We start from the raw sequence: 18154 nt of genomic DNA, 5'->3' as shown, positions 1-18154 counted from the left end.
CATTAGTGTACAGACACTGAAGTCCATTAATCATTCCCCCGTGTCTCTTATTTAAGGATTTTTTCCTCCCACCACTAGGTCTAGGTTTCTCTCACATGTGAATCATGTTTTTGGGGCAGACCTTTGAGTGACCTTGGGTACTAATGACGGCTACTTTAGGCTGTACTCAATTACGGTGGTTGTGGGTAGCCAACAGGATGCTAAACCTAAGAAATGGTCTTGTAGGGTTTGTTATGCATATACCTACCCATGCATATACTTACATTCTGCTTTCTTTTTATTTTTCATTCCCATTAAAGAGAAAGTACCAATTTCCCAGAAGAAATGGAACATTAGCTTCTTATTTAATAACAGCTGAAAGCTATCTTTTTTTCCTTAATGTTGGGACATTTTCTCTGGAAGACATGTTTGCAGTACAAAATGATTCCACTCTACCTCTTACGGCACCATTAACAATTTACTGTCATTTCTTTAACATACTGTTAATGTTGAACTCGGTATAATCTCTAGTACTCTTTTATATGCTGTCTGCTGGCGACTGTAGCAGACCTTATGGCTCCAACACCTATTTTCCCTAAGAAAAAGTCACAGCTACTTTAACCAAGCCAAAGTAAAACACAGTTATGAAATATGACTTTTGTCAAATAAAGTATACTAGCTAGTATCCATCTGGATCCCAGAGTGAACAAGAGAGAGAGAAGTGTTTTATTTGTCATAGTGTTAATCAACATTAATTTGCTATACTTTGGCCATTATTCCAATTAAGCTTCTGTAATGCTAAAACATTACTGCTTCTATTATGTTCTAGGTTAGAATCTCAAGTAATTATTATGTTTTACTTTAAGCCTACCCTTAAAGACAATAGATAATTAAATTTAACAGCACATGAGAATTGAAAACCACGAGTTTGGTTTCATTTTCATTCAACTTCTTGTTTCTAATATTTCAGGTATTTTTGTAATCATATTGTTTTCAAATGCATTTCTGCTCATGCAGAAGCTTGTATTATTTTGAAATGACAGACCCTGCAGCCTGTAGAGAAAGTACCTCTCTGGCTGCATTTGGCTCATTTGTTGTCCATTCCTGGTGCTTGTTTAAAGGTGTTTGAGAGCTGATTTAAAAGCTGTTAAGCATCAGCCTAGTGATGGGTGAACTCTCCTCCGCTTGATTAGGTATTGATTTGGTCTTTATAAGTTTTTTTGGTTAGCATTCAGAAATGGATTGTAGTTCTTTCTCAGTTTGTAACATTGGCTCATACATACGGAATTGCACACAGGGACATTATTGTATTGTTCCCTTGGTTTCATTCCCTTGGTGATATGATAGCCATGTTCAAATATATAAAAGGATGTCACATAGAGGAGGGAGAAAGGTTGTTTTCTGCTGCTCCAGAGAAGCAGACACGGAGCAATGGTTCCAAACTACAAGAAAAAAGATTCCACCAAAACATTAGGAAGAACTTCCTGACAGTAAGAGCTGTTCGACAGTGGAATTTGCTGCCAAGGAGTGTGGTGGAGTCTCCTTCTTTGGAGGTCTTTAAGCAGAGGGTTGACAACCATATGTCAGGAGTGCTCTGATGGTGTTTCCTGCTTGGCAGGGGGTTGGACTCGATGGCCCTTGTGGTCTCTTCCAACTCTATGATTCTATGATTCTATGATTCATTTGCCTTGCACTCATCCCACTCATTTGCCATAGCAGGGAGCTACCTGGAAGCTCAGCCACCCTACCTCCAGACAAATACACTTCCAAAATAAAGAGTGCTTTAGAGATGGCTGGGTACCAACACACACACACACTGCAAGAAACAAACAAAAGAAATGACCCCAATCTTATTTAAAGCATTTGTATCCTGCTCTTCAGTTTTAAAAAAGTTCCCAGAGGAGCTTACAAAGGTTAATAATAAGACAGCAGAGAAAATAGTCATCAAATAGAAGACTGCTTGGTTAATTGGTCTGGGTCATGAGTTTTATTGAAAGTTATGTGTTAGCTAATGTTACAAATGCCAATACACACTACCCAAAAAGCATGTGGCTTTGAGGGTCCTAGCCTATAGAATGCTGACTGTTCATGCATTCTGAGTTAGAGAAGAGCTACTTGGAGAAATGGCACTTGACTATACAGTATAGGTAAGCATTACAAGCTCAGTGATTTTTCTTGTAGCATATTTTCTAATTTGTTATTTCACCTTTGTTTTGGAATGGTCTGAAAGCAGACCATCATATTCATCTGCATGCTATTAAAGTGATTTCCACAACATTTTACTTTTGTTTTAGACTTTCCACTGTGTATCATGAATGTGCCAGTCACTTCGTAATAGGTTTAACAGCTTGTATGCATGGTTTGTAATGAACATTGTTTCCCGCCACCACTCAAAAAATGTTTGCCTGAACTGCAGCTACTACTACTGCTAAACTACTTTTTTCATAGTTAGCAACTATGTATGATGTGACTATACTGGCAATTTGAATAATTGGCTCTGTGTATGTGGGGACATCCATCACTTTCACCAATCCTTCAACAGTTAAATCCCTATGAATTCATTCGTGAACTGTGGTTTCCTGCCACGTAGTGTGTCCTTCTCCACCAGAGGCATAATCCATAAATTGGCTGAAAGCACTGAAAGTCTTGGTTGGTGCTGAGCAAAGCCTCCATCCTAATAGAGTTACTAGTAGTTGGTTATAAATGTGAACATGACAAGCAACTTATGATCTGATGAATGAGCTGACCTTAGATCACTGATAGTCTGGTTTTCTGGGAATGGAAGTTGAATAAAATAGGCTTCTTGGATACAGTTGGTGGTGCCATCAATCAACCACTTTCCCTAAACAACTCTTGATAGTGAGAACAGTGTTAGATCATATCCGTGGGGGAAGAGACATAGCTTAGTGATAGCATACATGCTTTGCATACAATCTCTGGTATCTTTAGGTAGAGCTGCTACCAGGCTGTATAGACCAGGGTTAGAGATGAAAAAAATCCCCTAAGCTAGATGGAACAGTGGTCTGATTCTTATTTAAGATACTAAACTGCAAGAAATGGGGGATAGTAGTAGAATTGTATTATTACGCGGCTGAAAATATCCTTATTATTATTATTTATTAAATACTACCCTGGTGCAGATGGCTTTTAAGCATCACTGGCAGACCGGAGTGGAGTCATCCGGCTCACAGTCTGCCAGGGATGCTTCCACACACTAGTGGGCCTCTGTTTGGCCCATTTAAATTTTGCAGTCTGGGCGGAAGTCCTGCCCATTGAAATCCTGTCTGCCAGAGATGGTGGCTGACCAGTGAGGGACCATAACTGCCTACCAACCAGAAATGGGTAAAAGGAAAAGGGACTCCTGACCGTTAGGTCCTGTCGCGGACAACTCTGGAGTTCCGCACTCATCTTGCTTTACTGGCCGAGGGAGCCGGCGTTTGTCTGCAGACAGTTTTTTTGGGTCATGTGGCCAGCATGACTAAGCCGCTTCTGGCGAAACAAGAGCAGCGCTTGGAAATGCCATTTACCTTCCGCTGGAGCGGTACCTATTTATTTACTTGCACTTTGACGTGCTTTCGAACTGCTAGGTTGGTAGGAGCAGGGACCGAACAACGGGAGCTCACCCCGTTGCAGGGATTCGAACTGCCAACCTTCTGATCGGCAAGCCCTAGGCTCTGTGGTTTAGACCACAGTACCACCTGCGTCTCTTAGAAATGGGTAAGCGATCATTAAATTAATATACCGCCTTTCATCCATAGATCTCAGGTCAGTTTACAACATAAAAATACATTATCTAATATTATCTGATAATAGTTTGTTTTATCTGTTGTATCCTGGTGGATAGCTCTCCTGCCTCTCCATGTGGAGTTGGACTGCATGGCCTTTTGGATCCCATCCAGCTTTGTGGTCTTGCTTGGACGTGCATGGGTCTGACTTAGCCAGATACCACTCATAGGTGAAAATCATCAAGTAAACAAAGCAAACTACGGTATTTTCTGTCTATGCTGCCTCTGATGAGCTTAATTGTTTGGAAAATACTGAGCTGAAAATAATACAAATGTGTTTTAAAATGTTATTTATAAAAGAAGAGGGTGAGTTGATATTAACATGATTAAAATCAGCTGTTGTTTAAAGTAATCTTCTGCATTAATCTAAAGCAAGAGGTGCTAAAATGCCTTTATGGCATGCCAGCAAGTGATAAAAACAAGAAATAGCAATCTTTATGGAAAACATTAAAGGCACAGCCTTTTAGTCTCAAAGAAAAGAGTTCATTCATGTTAAAATCAAGTTGTTCAGATACATATATCACAAAACTATTCCCTTTTCTAAAAAAGTACTTTTTACTTTAAACAGTAATAATTTCCTAATATATTGTAACTTTTCTCTAGTAGCCCTAGAATTTTGATCTGATTGGATCAGCCGGGTATGATGTGACTGGACATCAAATCAAATCCGTTTATTGTGAGGACCATGCCTGTGCACAAAAATCAACACTAAAATCAATAGTTAAAAATATTAAAATTCATTACATACTATGCCAACAATACCTTCTTCCCACAAAGTAGAAAAGGAGGGAAAACAAGCAGTGAGTTAAACAGACGATGAAGGGGTCTTTACATTGTCGATCATAAATCTTTCCCTGGCTTTCATGGCCTTCATCACAAAGACCGCTACCACATGGGTAATGCGTGGGTCAAACCAATGAATTTCTCAATTATTTTCTCTCAACATCTCACTTATCCTTGAAAGCTGTTGCGCCGAGCTTGTTTATTTACTTGGATGTTACTATCCCACTGTTCTATGATGAAATCAAGCTCAAGCAAATATATATATATATATATATATATATATATATATATATATATAAAACTCACAACAAAATGGAAAAACAGATCTAACCACAAAATAAGCAACAGAAAAACATCATAATACAACATCTTCATAAAAACATATGAGGTAAAACATATCAGAGGCTCATCTAAAAAGAAGAAGAAGAAAGGTCTTCTGCTGATGCGCTAACGGTGGCATATTAAGCATGCAAGTAGGGAAGCAGCAGGATCCTGCACGGCTCAACTCTGGCAATGCCATCATAAACAGCAACTGACAAGTATTTGGTTTAGAGACTTCCATCAGCCAAAATGCTGCTAGGGCAAGCTTCACCCAACAACATAAATAAGATGCAAAAGCTCTTTAAAAACAAAAAAAGCTATAATAAAATGGAATAAATAGCAATGTCACAGTACAACTTACAAAATATGAATCAGCTCAATCTAGAGATATGCAGACCTGGACGATCTCTTGAAATAAGTGGGATTTAAGCAAAAAGCTAAAGTCTCCCAATAACATCATGGTGGAATTGTATCATCTTAAAATTTTGAATTGTATCTTCTGGTCCAATTGCCCACCCCAATTTTACATTTGAGCATTCAATTTTTATTTATTTTTTAAAAAGATCTCATGTAAGAATACTCAGAGAATGGTAGTGTTTTTATTTCACGAGATGCCACTGAGTGGAGAGCCTCTAACAGCTATAAATTTCCCAAAGTGCACATGCGATATACTATGCACAAACACCATGTGTGACAATCCATGTCTCAATTGCCTGTTGCTTTGAGCACAGCAATTTAATTTTTTTGCCTCGACAATTTGTCATAACTGAAGCATTTCTCATTCTGCTTTATCACCTGTCTTCCCTAGAGGGAGGGCTGGAGAGAGAGAATAGATCAAAGCAAGGGCTTCCCACGAGGGCTTCCTTCAGGAAGAGGCTAGAGGCAGAGAGATAGCCGTTCTTATTCTCAACTCAGATCTAAGGTGGTTTAGCAAAAAGATGCACCAAAATACAGTATTTCATATTTAAAAACCCCAGGATAGATACAGGATAAGTATGGATTATGGCTAACATCATGTGTTCACTGCTTCCCAAACCAGTGGTAGGACCACACTGGATACAGAGTAAGCAAAAGTGTTTTCGCTTCTAGAGACAGTGTGTGTGAATTGCCAGTGACAGATAAAGCAAAGCTAGACATTAGAAATAGGTATTAAGAAAGAATTTAAAACAGAAACCAAAGGGATAGATACAGTGGTACCTTGGGTTAAGTATTTAATTCGTTCTGGAGGACCGTTCTTAACCTGAAACTGTTCTTAACCTGAAGCACCACTTTAGTTAATGGGGCCTCCCGCTGCCGCTGTGCCGCTGCTGCACGATTTCTGTTCTTATCCTGAAGCAAAGTTCTTAACCCGAGGTAATATTTCTGGGTTAGCGGAGTCTGTAACCTGAATCATATGTAACCTGTAGCGTATGTAACCCGAGGTACCACTGTACTGGAAAATATTCTTGCTATATTGAATGGCTATTAACAAATGCAAAAGGACATATCCAGTTTTAAGGAATGGGAAGCATGCAAAGATGGGGAGTAAAAAGGTACATGAGGAGAAAGGGGACAGAGAGAGGGAGGGGGAGAAAGGAGAGAGAGAGAGAGATGCAAAGCTGTGAGGATATGAGTTATATAGGTAACTGAAAAGTGTCAAGGTTTAATCAAAATTAATAGTAAATCATGACAGCAGAATTGTAAACCAGGACACCGATGATAACAAGAAAAGCCAATGGCTGTATCTCAGTAGCTATCTGATACTTTGAGTAAGGATGGGAAGGTGTAGAGGAAAAGCTAAGATAACACACATACCTCTCCCCACACTGGTTAACTTTGGTAAGGAAACATGAGTCACTGAACTAAATATAGTTGGGAGAAGATGCACTGAAAATAACACACAACACCCTGTAATTCATATGAGTATCCTTTCCCCTCCCCCCAAAACAAAACAAAAAACCTAACAACAACATAAAAGTCTCTTCCTTTTAAGTTGCTGCTTGCCAAAGTTTTGCTTTTCTTGCTGTAGAAAAAGAACCCTCTGTCTAGGGGGTGAAATTCCTCCCTTTCATTTGGTAAGGATGGTGCCACAGACTTCAAGGACTAATCTGCACGCAACAGCTCTGATGAGAAATGCCAAGAAACAGCCCACTTGGAACAGATGGCAATAAAGAGTTTTAAATTAAACAAAATTAGGAACTCACAATATACACATGAAAAATTAATTTCCAGACATAAAGTTCCACAGATGAATCAGTTTAAATCTGGAAAATATTAATATTCCCAGTGCATTACAAGGCCAGCACCCCTTGAGCTGCAGCTCATCCTTCTTGTAAAGGCAACGACATGTAAAGAATAATAAGGCTTAGGAACCAAATTATGCTTGCAAAACAGCACTGCTTGCAGTGCACCAGGGTTGCTAAATAAGGTTGTAAAGTCAGGATAGATCTGGATAGATGGCCCTTTAAGAATCACACTCTTTCTGTGCAGAATACCCACATTAAACACAGATCCAGGATATTTGGAGGATCAGCCAGGGAGAACAAGCACATAGATAGGAGAGCCAACAATGTCTTCTGAGGTAGTTAGGCCCATTCAGTATCTCACAAGCTTTTTCTTTTTCTTGGACACCACTTCCCATTGTTCCATTCAGTTGCAAAAGTTCTGAGAATAGTCCCCAGATTCTAAATATTTTCTTGAACTCACTTTGCACAGTGCAATATAGCAAAGAAGGCATTTCCACAAACCATCTTGGCTGTGAGTCCTGGAACTGCTCCCTGCCTTGCAGGCCTTTCCCCACCTGGCCTGCGTATCCTCAAACCCATTGAGGTAAAAAACCTGGGGATGCATCTTCCATGTCACATGACCCATGTGAGATCATGTCTGGGGGGGGGGGAATCAGGGCAAGATTGCAGCTCAGGATCAATGTCAAATGGGCACTGTACTCACACACAAAATAATAGGATGTCCCAGGTTTTCAGGACACTTGAGGGATGTGGGCCTAGGAGGGTGGAGCCCTGAGTGACTCTACCTACAAAAAGCTGAGGCTGCTGAACAGACATTTGGGCTTGGGGCATTGCTTATGGGGTTTTGTTGGGGGTGGGGTTGTTATTGATATTAATTTTTTGCATCTTTATTTTATATTTTATGATTTATGTGGCAGTGGTTCTGTTTGGTTGTGTACTTTTTGATGTTTTATTTATTGTTTATGACTACTTTTATCATGTTTGTAATTATGTATTTTTCATGTTGTATGGGCACCTTGAGCATGGTTTTAACTTTGGAAAGGTGGCACACAAATAAGATGATTGATTGATATGCAGGATGCAACCCATATGTAGTTTAGCATGTCTGCCAGTCCCGTGTCTGGGGTTGTGGTGATATTTCCAGTCACTGTACATATGCCGAGAAAGCTGTGGCCGGTGATCACTTCTCAGAGGATGTATCCCCCAAAGAAAAAGCCCATGTATGCAGTCGTCATTATAAGATTCTGAACATGTGTGATGCACATTTTTGGCTATATGCAAGTGCCCTCTCTGTAGGGATTTTAAAAAAACATGTTTAAGCAGCACCTGAGGATTATATATTTTTTAAGTGAGGATAAGCAACTGCTCTCATTTTGCATCTTTCTTGTTGGAGCTAAATGGTTTGAGAAGATTTAACTATTTTATAGGCTGACCCACAAAATGCTTAAATTATACTCAGTTCAAATAAGTGATTTCTTCTGGATATAGAAATCCCTGAATTTCCCACAGCAGACTGGCTGCTCAGTTCCTTTGTTGTTTACCCATAACTTTTCCCCCAGTATCCCAAATCACAATATTCTTTTCCATTTTTAATGAACTATTAAATGTCAATATTAAGAGCTGGAATAACTTGCACAACATGCTCTGTTGTTTCCTACAACACACTAATTTCCTCCATTTGTCATAAATTAATACCCTTTTGAAAAATATAATTTCCTCTAAGCATTTTCTTATGAGCGTTTACAGAAATAAATTTCCCGCTCACTATGGTTTGCAATATTTCCCAGTTCCCAGTGCATATTGTGACTCACATTCTCAGTTATGTTAGATCTCAATAACATAACTTCATAATCGCTCTCAGCCACAACATGCCTGTCTCCCAATAATATAGGATCCTCTCTCCAGATACTAGATTTATATTTATTCACTAATGCAGGAACCACTCCCACAGAGGCATGATCAGAAGGAAATCATTAGCCATGCACAAGTCTATTTCTCTATTGCAGCAAAAAGTAATCTATTCTAGCCTAGTAATTTTGTAAATATAAATAAAATATGCAAAACTTCTCCATAGGTTGCAACATTCACCAAATTTCTATTAATCCCTCCACCTCTAAATTCATCTGAAGGAATGTTTGTTTCTAAATTGCCTTTGGACCTACCAAAGGTTTATTTATTTCTATAACAGCATTGAAATTATAGCTGCTAACTGAGGTAGCTTAGAAGGGAATTACTGAAATTCATAGAGGATAGGTATATCAGTAGCTATTAAACATGATGACTAATAGAGCAATTCTAGGGCTTAGTAGTAGCCTGCAAGAAAGCCCTGAAATGGGGTGTTTGAGGATAGCGACCTGCTGGATCCAAAGTGTGGATTCTCTTAAGAGACCCAATCCTTGGAACTGTTGGAACAAAAAAAGCTCTTCCCCCCCCCCATTTCCTCCCTTGGCAACACAAGCCCTGGGGCTTGGGAGGCAGTTCTGGTTCTGTAGTTCTATTCTGCCCCACGGTTCCCCAGCTGGTATTTAGGATTATTACGCCTGTGAAATTTCCATGCCCTATAAGTAGTTCGCTGCAGAATATTAGTTGTCAGTGGACAGGCGCGCCAACTCTAGGGGGCCGGGTTGTCAGTGGACAGGCGTGCCAACTCTAGGGGGCCGAGGTGTCTTTGGGCCCCTCAATATTTGTTGGAAAGGGGTCTGGCCCCCTCAGTGTTGAGGGGGCCTGGCATGTGCTGTTACGTGCGTTGCACGTTGCACATCGCAGCTTCAGCGGCTGCCTCCTCCATACAATGTGTCCCGCGTGCAATGTGCGCTGAGCCCTCTCAATCTTGGGCACAACCTGGCGCCTCGGCCAGTGGTTGTGGGAGTAACAGCAGGTGGGGGTTGGTTCTTATTATATTCTCCATCTAGTGCCATCACTTATGTCCGATAATGTCAAACTAAATATTGCCCTTCTTTGAAATGGCCTAGTGTCTTACATAAAGGACAAATATCTTTTGGAGGATTAACATTAGGGAAAAGTCCAGATTAAAGAAAAATCAATAAGGTTATACAACTGAAGCTCTGTAGCAACACTTCAAAGGCTAAGGCCAATAAGCTCCTGGCCACCAACTAATTCATGCTATTTTCTGACAAGAAGGTACAATTCTTAATAATTATGAAAACACATGAAGAGAGAGGAAGGCAGGGAGAGGGGGGGGGGGAGAGAGAAATTCTGTGAGTATTTTATGACAACCTCCCAAAACCTCAGACGCAACACAGACGCCTATTAATTTATTCCTTTGCGTGGCCTGAGAGTGCTGACCTCCTATCTAATCCTGCCCTTCAGGGTTCTTCATTTCCAGCACTGCTCAACCCAGTCAGGCCTGTTTAACAATTCCTTTTCTGAATTAGGCTCTTTGAAGAGGCCCACTTTCTGTTCAGTGACATGAAAGAGATACTGATGCTGATTATCAAAGGCATGTGCTCTAAACCACCAAGCGTCTAATGCCCTGGGGAGGTAATATTATCTCTGCCTTTGGATTTTACATCCTCCCATTGCAAAGAAATTGGTTGTTAACTTGTAGCTCTTCTCTGTAACCCCTTTCTCTCCCCTCCTTCTTCAAACCTCTTTCGTTGCTAATTTTTCATGAGATATTAATCTGAAAGTAGATGAATTAATCGTTTAAGCAGGTAGGTCACACTAAGGCAGCATGTTATTTTTAATTCAATGCGCTAGGACTTTGAGATGAGTTGTACCAGAGTGCTTATGAGTGTTAAATCATAGAAACACAGAATTGTAGAGTTGGAAGGGACCCTGAGAGTCATCTAGTCAAACCTCTTTCCATGCAGGAATCTCAACTAAAGCTTATATAACAGATGGCCATCCAAACTCTCCTTAAAAACCTCCAAGGAAGGAGATTCTACCACCTCCTCAAGGAGACTGTTCCACTTTTGTACAGCTCTTACTGTCAAAAGTTATTCCAGATGTTTGGTTGAAATCTCTTTTCTTGGAACTTGAAGCCATTGGTTCAAGTCCTAGTCTCTGGAGCAGGAGAAAACAAGCTGGCTCCATCTTCCATGTGACAGCCCTTGAGATATTTGGAGATGACTACCATGTCTCCTCTCCATTTCCTCTTTTCCAGGCTAAACATACCCAGCTCCCTCAACTGTTCTTCATAAGGCTTGGTTTCCGGACCCTTGATCATCATGGTCGACCTCCTCTGCATACATTCCAACTTGTCAATTTCCTTCTTAAATTGTGGTGCCCATAAATGGGCACTGCACTCCAGGCATAATCTGACCAAGACAGAATAGAGTGGTACTATGACGTCCCTTGATCGATACTTCTCTTGGTGCATCCTAGAATAACATTGTTTTGTTTTTTTAAGTTATTGGCTGCTGAAGCACATTGTTGACTCATGTTAAACTTGTGATCTAATAAGGCCATTAATCCTTTTAACGTGTACAGCTAGCAAGCTGGGTGCCCCCTATCTTATATTTGTGAAGCTGGTTCCTCCTGCCTAAGTGTAAAACATTACATTGTCTTTGTTGAAATTCATATTGTTAGCTTTTGCCCAGTTCTTCAATCTGTTATGGTGATCTTGAATCCCAATTCTGTATTCTGTGGCATTGGCTACCCCTCCCAGTTTGCTGCCATCTGCAAATTTGATGAGCATCCCCTTAATCCATTCATCCAAGTCATTTATAAAGATTTTAAACAACAGCAGGCCCAGGACTGACCCCACTTGTCACTTTTTCCAGGATAATGAGGAGCCATCAGTGAGCATTCCTTGGGTTTGGTCATAGTTACCACATCCAGCCCACATTTTACTAGTTTCTCCAACAAGAATATCATGGGGGACTTTGTCAAAAGCTTTACTGAAATCAAGATACATTATGTAGACCGCCATTAAACCAGCAGATTCCACACCTATATAAACAACTGGAATGATAGTAGGCATTATGAGCTTGTCTTGTGAGAAGAGGATGAAATATCTGAGCCACTATTACTTATGAGCAAGGGTGCAAAAGGGGATGTACTTTTGGAAAAGCAAATTCTGTAAGTAGGTATGAAGAAGAGTAAGTAACTTGGGCCATGGGGAGTGGGAGGCAATAAAGTATAAAAGGTACATTGAAGCAGTGGGATGAGGGCAGTGATATATTGAGGTACATTGAGGGAGTGTGGTAAGGGAGGCAATAAGGTATAAAAGGGACACTGAGTCATGAAGAAGTTTAGATTTTCACCAGTGTTTAGATAATTAAGTTATTCTACTTAAGCCAATCAGATTGTTCCAAATAAGCTATTCTGATAAAAGTGCTCAGGCGTGAAGTGGTTTTATTATATTTTATTGATTGATTTTACTGTATTGTTTTGTATTGTTTTTATTTCAATATGACCCCTGCTCCTCGAGATCACTTGTAATAAAGGGCAGGATAGAAACCAAATAAATAAATATTGATTACAAGGCTAGTTGGTAGGATCTATGGGGATCAAATGCAGATCTCCAAGTTCAAAAACAATTGTCATACCAAGTTAGCAAACCTTTATGGTTAAGTACCACATGGCACACTCATGGGGAGGCAGTTGCCACAGAATGGGTTGGGGGAGATGAATTATATTGTTCAGATTCTGAGATTCAATTTCTGTCATCCCCAAATTGTGACAATCACCTGAGATTGGAATCTGTACTTACAGAAGTATGTAGGTAGGCAATACATGTCTCACAAACCTCTTGTAGCCTCCAAAGCAATATGGTATGATTATCTGTAGCCTCTTTTCAGAGTCCAGTTATTCATCATTTTTTGGGTGTGGGTGTGTTAAGATTCTGTTTCACATGGTTGTAAAAAATAGCTATGTAAAATGCAATTTGATAAGATGTCTGCCTTAATGTCTGCCCTGAGAAGTTCCCTCAGAAGGTTAAGATACTGAGGTATGTTGCATGAGTAGTTTCCTTCTTATTTGCTTACAACATGTTTTATTACTTACCCACTATTTTCTAATATTACTTAACCAAAAATACATTTTCTTTTTCTTCAGCAAAATGTGCATTCTTCCCTTATCAGGGCCATATGGGAGCCCAGATTAATGTTGGATTGTTTAACACAAAGTTATTTTGAAGAATTGGCATACAGAATATTCATCTGAAATATGTCAAAAATCTCTTTTAGCAAATGTATAGTTCAAAATTGGGCCACATGGAACTTTACCAAAAGAAGTGTATCTGGGCACTAGTTAAGCAACTAGACAGAAAACTGAGATTTAGCCAGAAAGTCTGACAAGAAAGCCTTAAAGTAGGAATAGAAAACTTTCAGATGCTAATATATTTTATTTATTTTACTAATTGCACATTTGGGTATCCAGTGCTAGTACACTGCATATATAGTTTTTGTGTGCAGTGCCTCTGGTTGTGGACGCAGAGAAACACCCTATTCCTGCCTCTCCCCATATGAACTGACCTGGAACCTGCAATCATAATCTGAGGCTCTTCTTTGTGTGCCTCCTCTACAAGAGGTCTGGAGGGCGGCAACACGAGAATGGGCCTTTTCTGTGGTGGCTCCCCATTTGTAGAATGCTCTTCCCAAGGATGCTTTTCTAGCACCTTCATTACATATATTTAGGTGCCAGGTGAAAATGTTTCTCTTCAACCAGGCACTCAGCTAATTAACTTTCTATGGCTTTTTAAATGTGTTTGTGGGAGGAGGGTTATTGGCTTGTTTTTGTTTTATTATGTATTTTATACTCTTCTTTTGTACTTTTCTGTTGTGAAGCGCCATGGGATCTTCGGATGAAGGATGGTACACAAATCATAATAATTGTGGATTTGGAGTACAGTGTGAATTCCTTTTGAAATCTGTGGAAGTTCAGTACTGTCTTTTAGTTCAATAAGCTATGGTCTGGTGCAGGGCAGCCAAAACCTGTGGTCCTCCTAATGTTGTTGGACCAGAATGTAATATGGACCACTGATATATAGGAAGCATATAACTGATATATAGGAAGCATACTGTTCACATTAAACAACAGTATGGATGAACCCTTCCTTACCAACAGCCACTCTCTCTGTCACTTCTCATGGTCATTTGTCTAGCTACACCGGGCATCAGTTTCCTACCAATTACTACTTCCTTTCTTTGGTTGCTGGCCTAACCTGACCACCAGCTTATATATTCCTGTGTCATATACATCCATTTGGATTCCTGCCCCAGGCTGGTTGTTGACCTACAGCGCATATATATATATATATATATAGAGAGAGAGAGAGAGAGAGAGAGAGAGAGTGGTACCTCGGGTTAAGTACTTAATTTGTTCCGGAGGTCTGTTCTTAACCTGAAACTGTTCTTAACCTGAAGCACCACTTTAGCTAATGGGGCCTCCCGCTGCCGATGTGCCGCCGGAGCACGATTTCTGTTCTCATCTTGAAGCAAAGTTCTTAACCTGAGGTACTATTTCTGGGTTAGCGAAGTCTGTAACCAGAAGCGTATGTAACCTGAAGCGTCTGTAACCCGAGGTACCACTCTGTGTGTGTGTGTGTGTGTGTGTGTGTATGAACATGTAGATTCTACAGGTGCACATTTATGAAAATTCCAGCTATAATCACACAGCTACTGCTGTATGCACAATCATTAAGATAACATCTGATCCATCTGTTTTGCTGTGGTGGCTTTGAAGCTGCATAGCCCGTTGGCCTTCTGGAGGCAATAAAACATCATTTATTTGTGATTAGCTGCATCCTGCCTGAAGTCATACATTTCTTGTAGCAGCAATATAGTAGCGAGAGGTTACACACAATAACAGTGTGTCTGTCTATTGTGCCCAAGATGCCGCAAGTATACAGATGAAACACACTGGTGGCCTAAACTGTGTGTCCAGTAAGTACCCATGAAAGACTCTAATTATGGCATAGACAGAAAGCAAAGCTTCAGCTTTTACCAAAGCATAGTAACATGCTAGAATTAGCATCCTTTCAAGACCAATGAGTGTGTGAAAAGGGGAGATCAGAATTAAGCCTTCTGCCATATTTCTCGGCTACCACACTTTTAGCTCAGTGTCCAACGAAACTGAATCACCTCAAGGTTAGTATATCTCTTATTTAGCTATAGCAATCATTACTATTACTTCCTACCCCACAAAACAAAACTGAGTGTGGGGAGTTGTTGGATCAGGATGGTTTGATAATAATGATCACCATAATCTGCTTTTGGGGTCATAGGTTACACTTGCAAGTACCAGTAAACATATTAAGTAAGTGAGTTAAAAGTGATTACAAGATCCATATATTCATGCATGGGTAATGAAATGATGAAAGGAGCTTGTTTCCAGTCAAGCAACCAAAAAAAGGTCACCTCTCACCTTTACTTCTGATGTCTCATGATTGCTTGTGCTGGAGGAGTTCATGATTTATTTATTTTTAGTCTTTGTTAAAATTCACTAGCATTTTAGTGTGTATTTCTCCTAATACCCACCATTTTTTACATGCAATTTTGCCTAGTATGCACATTTTTGCAAGCAATTTCCAATAACAGAATGCATTTTTGGTTGCCATTTTCACTATCACGTGTATTTTAATGCACCCTTTTATCTAATATATGCGTTTTTGTACACATTATTTTGGACTGGAGAACTGCATTGCGAAAGTGTGAATTTCAAAGATAGCTTCAATTCGAGGATCATTTCAAGAAGTGCAAATTAGGTAGGTTTGCATTAAAATATGAACTGAACCAATTTCACCCACATCTCTATACCTTTTCGTGTCTGTGTGATGGCTTCATGTATTTAGTTGTACATACAAAGGCTTTATCGGTACAAGTAGCACCTTGCTTGAAGGCTATGGGGCAGGATCACTCAACACATCCTTGTACCCATGTTCCATAAGACTGGAGTGATATTGTCTGATTAAAAATCATATACTTCATAAAACAACATTTTCAAAAAAATTCACTAGCTGCAAAATGTGTACATTTTTATTTAGCTGTTTTAGAACCTGTCCTTTGAGCATAATTAGATGAATGGTGAAATGGCTATGTATTGTGACTGCTTACCTACTTTAAAAAAATTTTCATATATGATCTGTTTTTTTACTTTTTTATTCTCTTTTTGTTCCCTTTTTCTTTATTCTGATATCTTACATTTCATTTCACTGTGTTATCATAAATAGCATTTTATAGAGGTATAAATAACTGTAAATATGAAAAGAGACAAAATATTCTCTAATTCCTTTTCCTTGGATAGATGTATTTGTTTTTCTCTTTTGTATTTTCTTTTGTTGTGATTATGTATGTATTTTAACTTGTATTGAATAAAAATTTATTTTTAAAAAATAGATGAATGGTGGTGATGATGATGATGATGATGATGATGAAGATGATAATGATGATGATGATGATAATGATGATGATGATGATGATGATGATGATGGTAATAATAATATCAAATCAGTGTTTTCCTCATACAAACACTCTTGGCTAGTTTCTTTGCCAGCTGTTTTTGAAAGCCTGTATTTTTGAAGACTATGTATTAACATGGCCAATTGGATCTCTGCAAGAAATAGTTTCTGAACCCATTTCCCCATTCTCAATCTTTTGCACATTAAAGTACAGAATCGTCTTTGTTTTATTTAAACATGGAGTTAAAAGAAGGCTCTTTCCCCTCTAGCTACAGCATTCGACCATAGTTTAGCAATGATCAAAGAGATGCTGGTGGTCTAAAGCCTGGATTGTTCTATTTTCCCAGTTGTCAACACTTGCCTAGCATATCCTATCGCCCAATTCTGGGTTGTTGTTTTTCTCAGTAGAAATTTTGCATACAAAGCAAGAAATGTAGCTTGTGGTTAGGGAATAATACCATTCTTTTTAACCATCCTCAGTCAGCTATTTCAGTCTTAAGCAACCACATTTCAACATTGTTTGCATGGGCATGTTATGACATATATACATGGATAACTTAAAACTGATTTTAATATATTAAATTGGTTTATTCCCCCCACACACACTTCTTTTCCACAAAGCACATAGTTAAAACTAGAAATAATATAAATACAGTAGTTAAAACTGCTGAATTTGTTCTCAAATTCTTGTTCTCACAAGATGTACTTGTGGCCACCAATCTCAATAGTTTTAAATATGAATTCGACCATGAGGATACAACTGCCAATGGTTGCTAGTTATGATGACTGTGCTCTAATTCCACTATCAAAGACTGTATGCTTCTGTATACTAGTTTCTGAGAATCACAGGTATGGACACTCCTGTTGTATTCAGGTCCTCCCTGTAGGGTTCCCATAAGTTTCTGGTTGGCCACTGTGAGAACAGGATGTAGGACTAGATGGTCTGATCCAGCAGCTGCTCTTGCGTTATTATCAATGGTTGATGTTTGAGACTTTTTATTGGGGATAATGGATGGGTTTTGAGTTACAGCTTTATTTTATACGCACTTAGCTGATGCAAGGAGTAGCACTCAACTAAATCTTTACTCAGAATAGACACACTGAAATTAATGAACATAATTAAGTTAGATCCATTAATTTCAGTTGGTCTGCTCTGAGTACAACTTAGCTGAAGACCACCCGTGGTGTTTTAACCTTTCAACTAATGATGTCTGGTTGGTGTTCCCCTCCCCTCCTGATTTCTGCACCCACTTTTTTCATTGTGACATGCAGCTGTAGCAACACAATTATGCTGGCATTGTACATTACAAAATATATTATGTTCATACAATGTTGCATTGGGGTTTCTTCCAGTTGTTACCTGGGAAGCTCAGTGGGGTGTGTGGGAAGGATTGGCCTGTAAATCTACATTTCTTTTTTTCTTTTAAGAACTGCAGTGGTTGTTTTTTTGGGGGGAGGGGCTTGGACAATATAGAATTGGAAGGGGCAAAATACATGTAGCACAATCGTTCACTTGTTGAACTGCAGGTAATTCTTGCTGCAACCCTCTTTCGATACATTTATGATGTAGCTTCCAACATAGCTCATGTCAGTAATGTTTGTAAATAGAAACAACCATTGTTGACCCATTATTAGCAACATTCACTCATTTCTCCATTCATCATTCCAACATGTCTGAAAGTGGAAGGTCAACTGAC

At 39.3% G+C, this 18154-nt stretch overlaps 1 long non-coding RNA gene across 2 annotated transcripts in view; it reads left to right on the top strand.

Annotated features, from left to right (window-relative positions):
• The window catches only part of LOC307219655, a 169362-nt gene that overhangs the window by 126022 nt on the left and 25186 nt on the right, over positions 1–18154 (top strand). The gene's annotated exons all lie outside the window — the stretch shown is intronic.

Source organism: Podarcis cretensis, assembly GCF_951804945.1.
Source record: "Podarcis cretensis genome assembly, chromosome: 7".
In the NCBI taxonomy this organism is placed as follows: Eukaryota; Metazoa; Chordata; class Lepidosauria; order Squamata; family Lacertidae; genus Podarcis; species Podarcis cretensis.
This window is presented reverse-complemented; position numbering and strand designations above follow the sequence as displayed.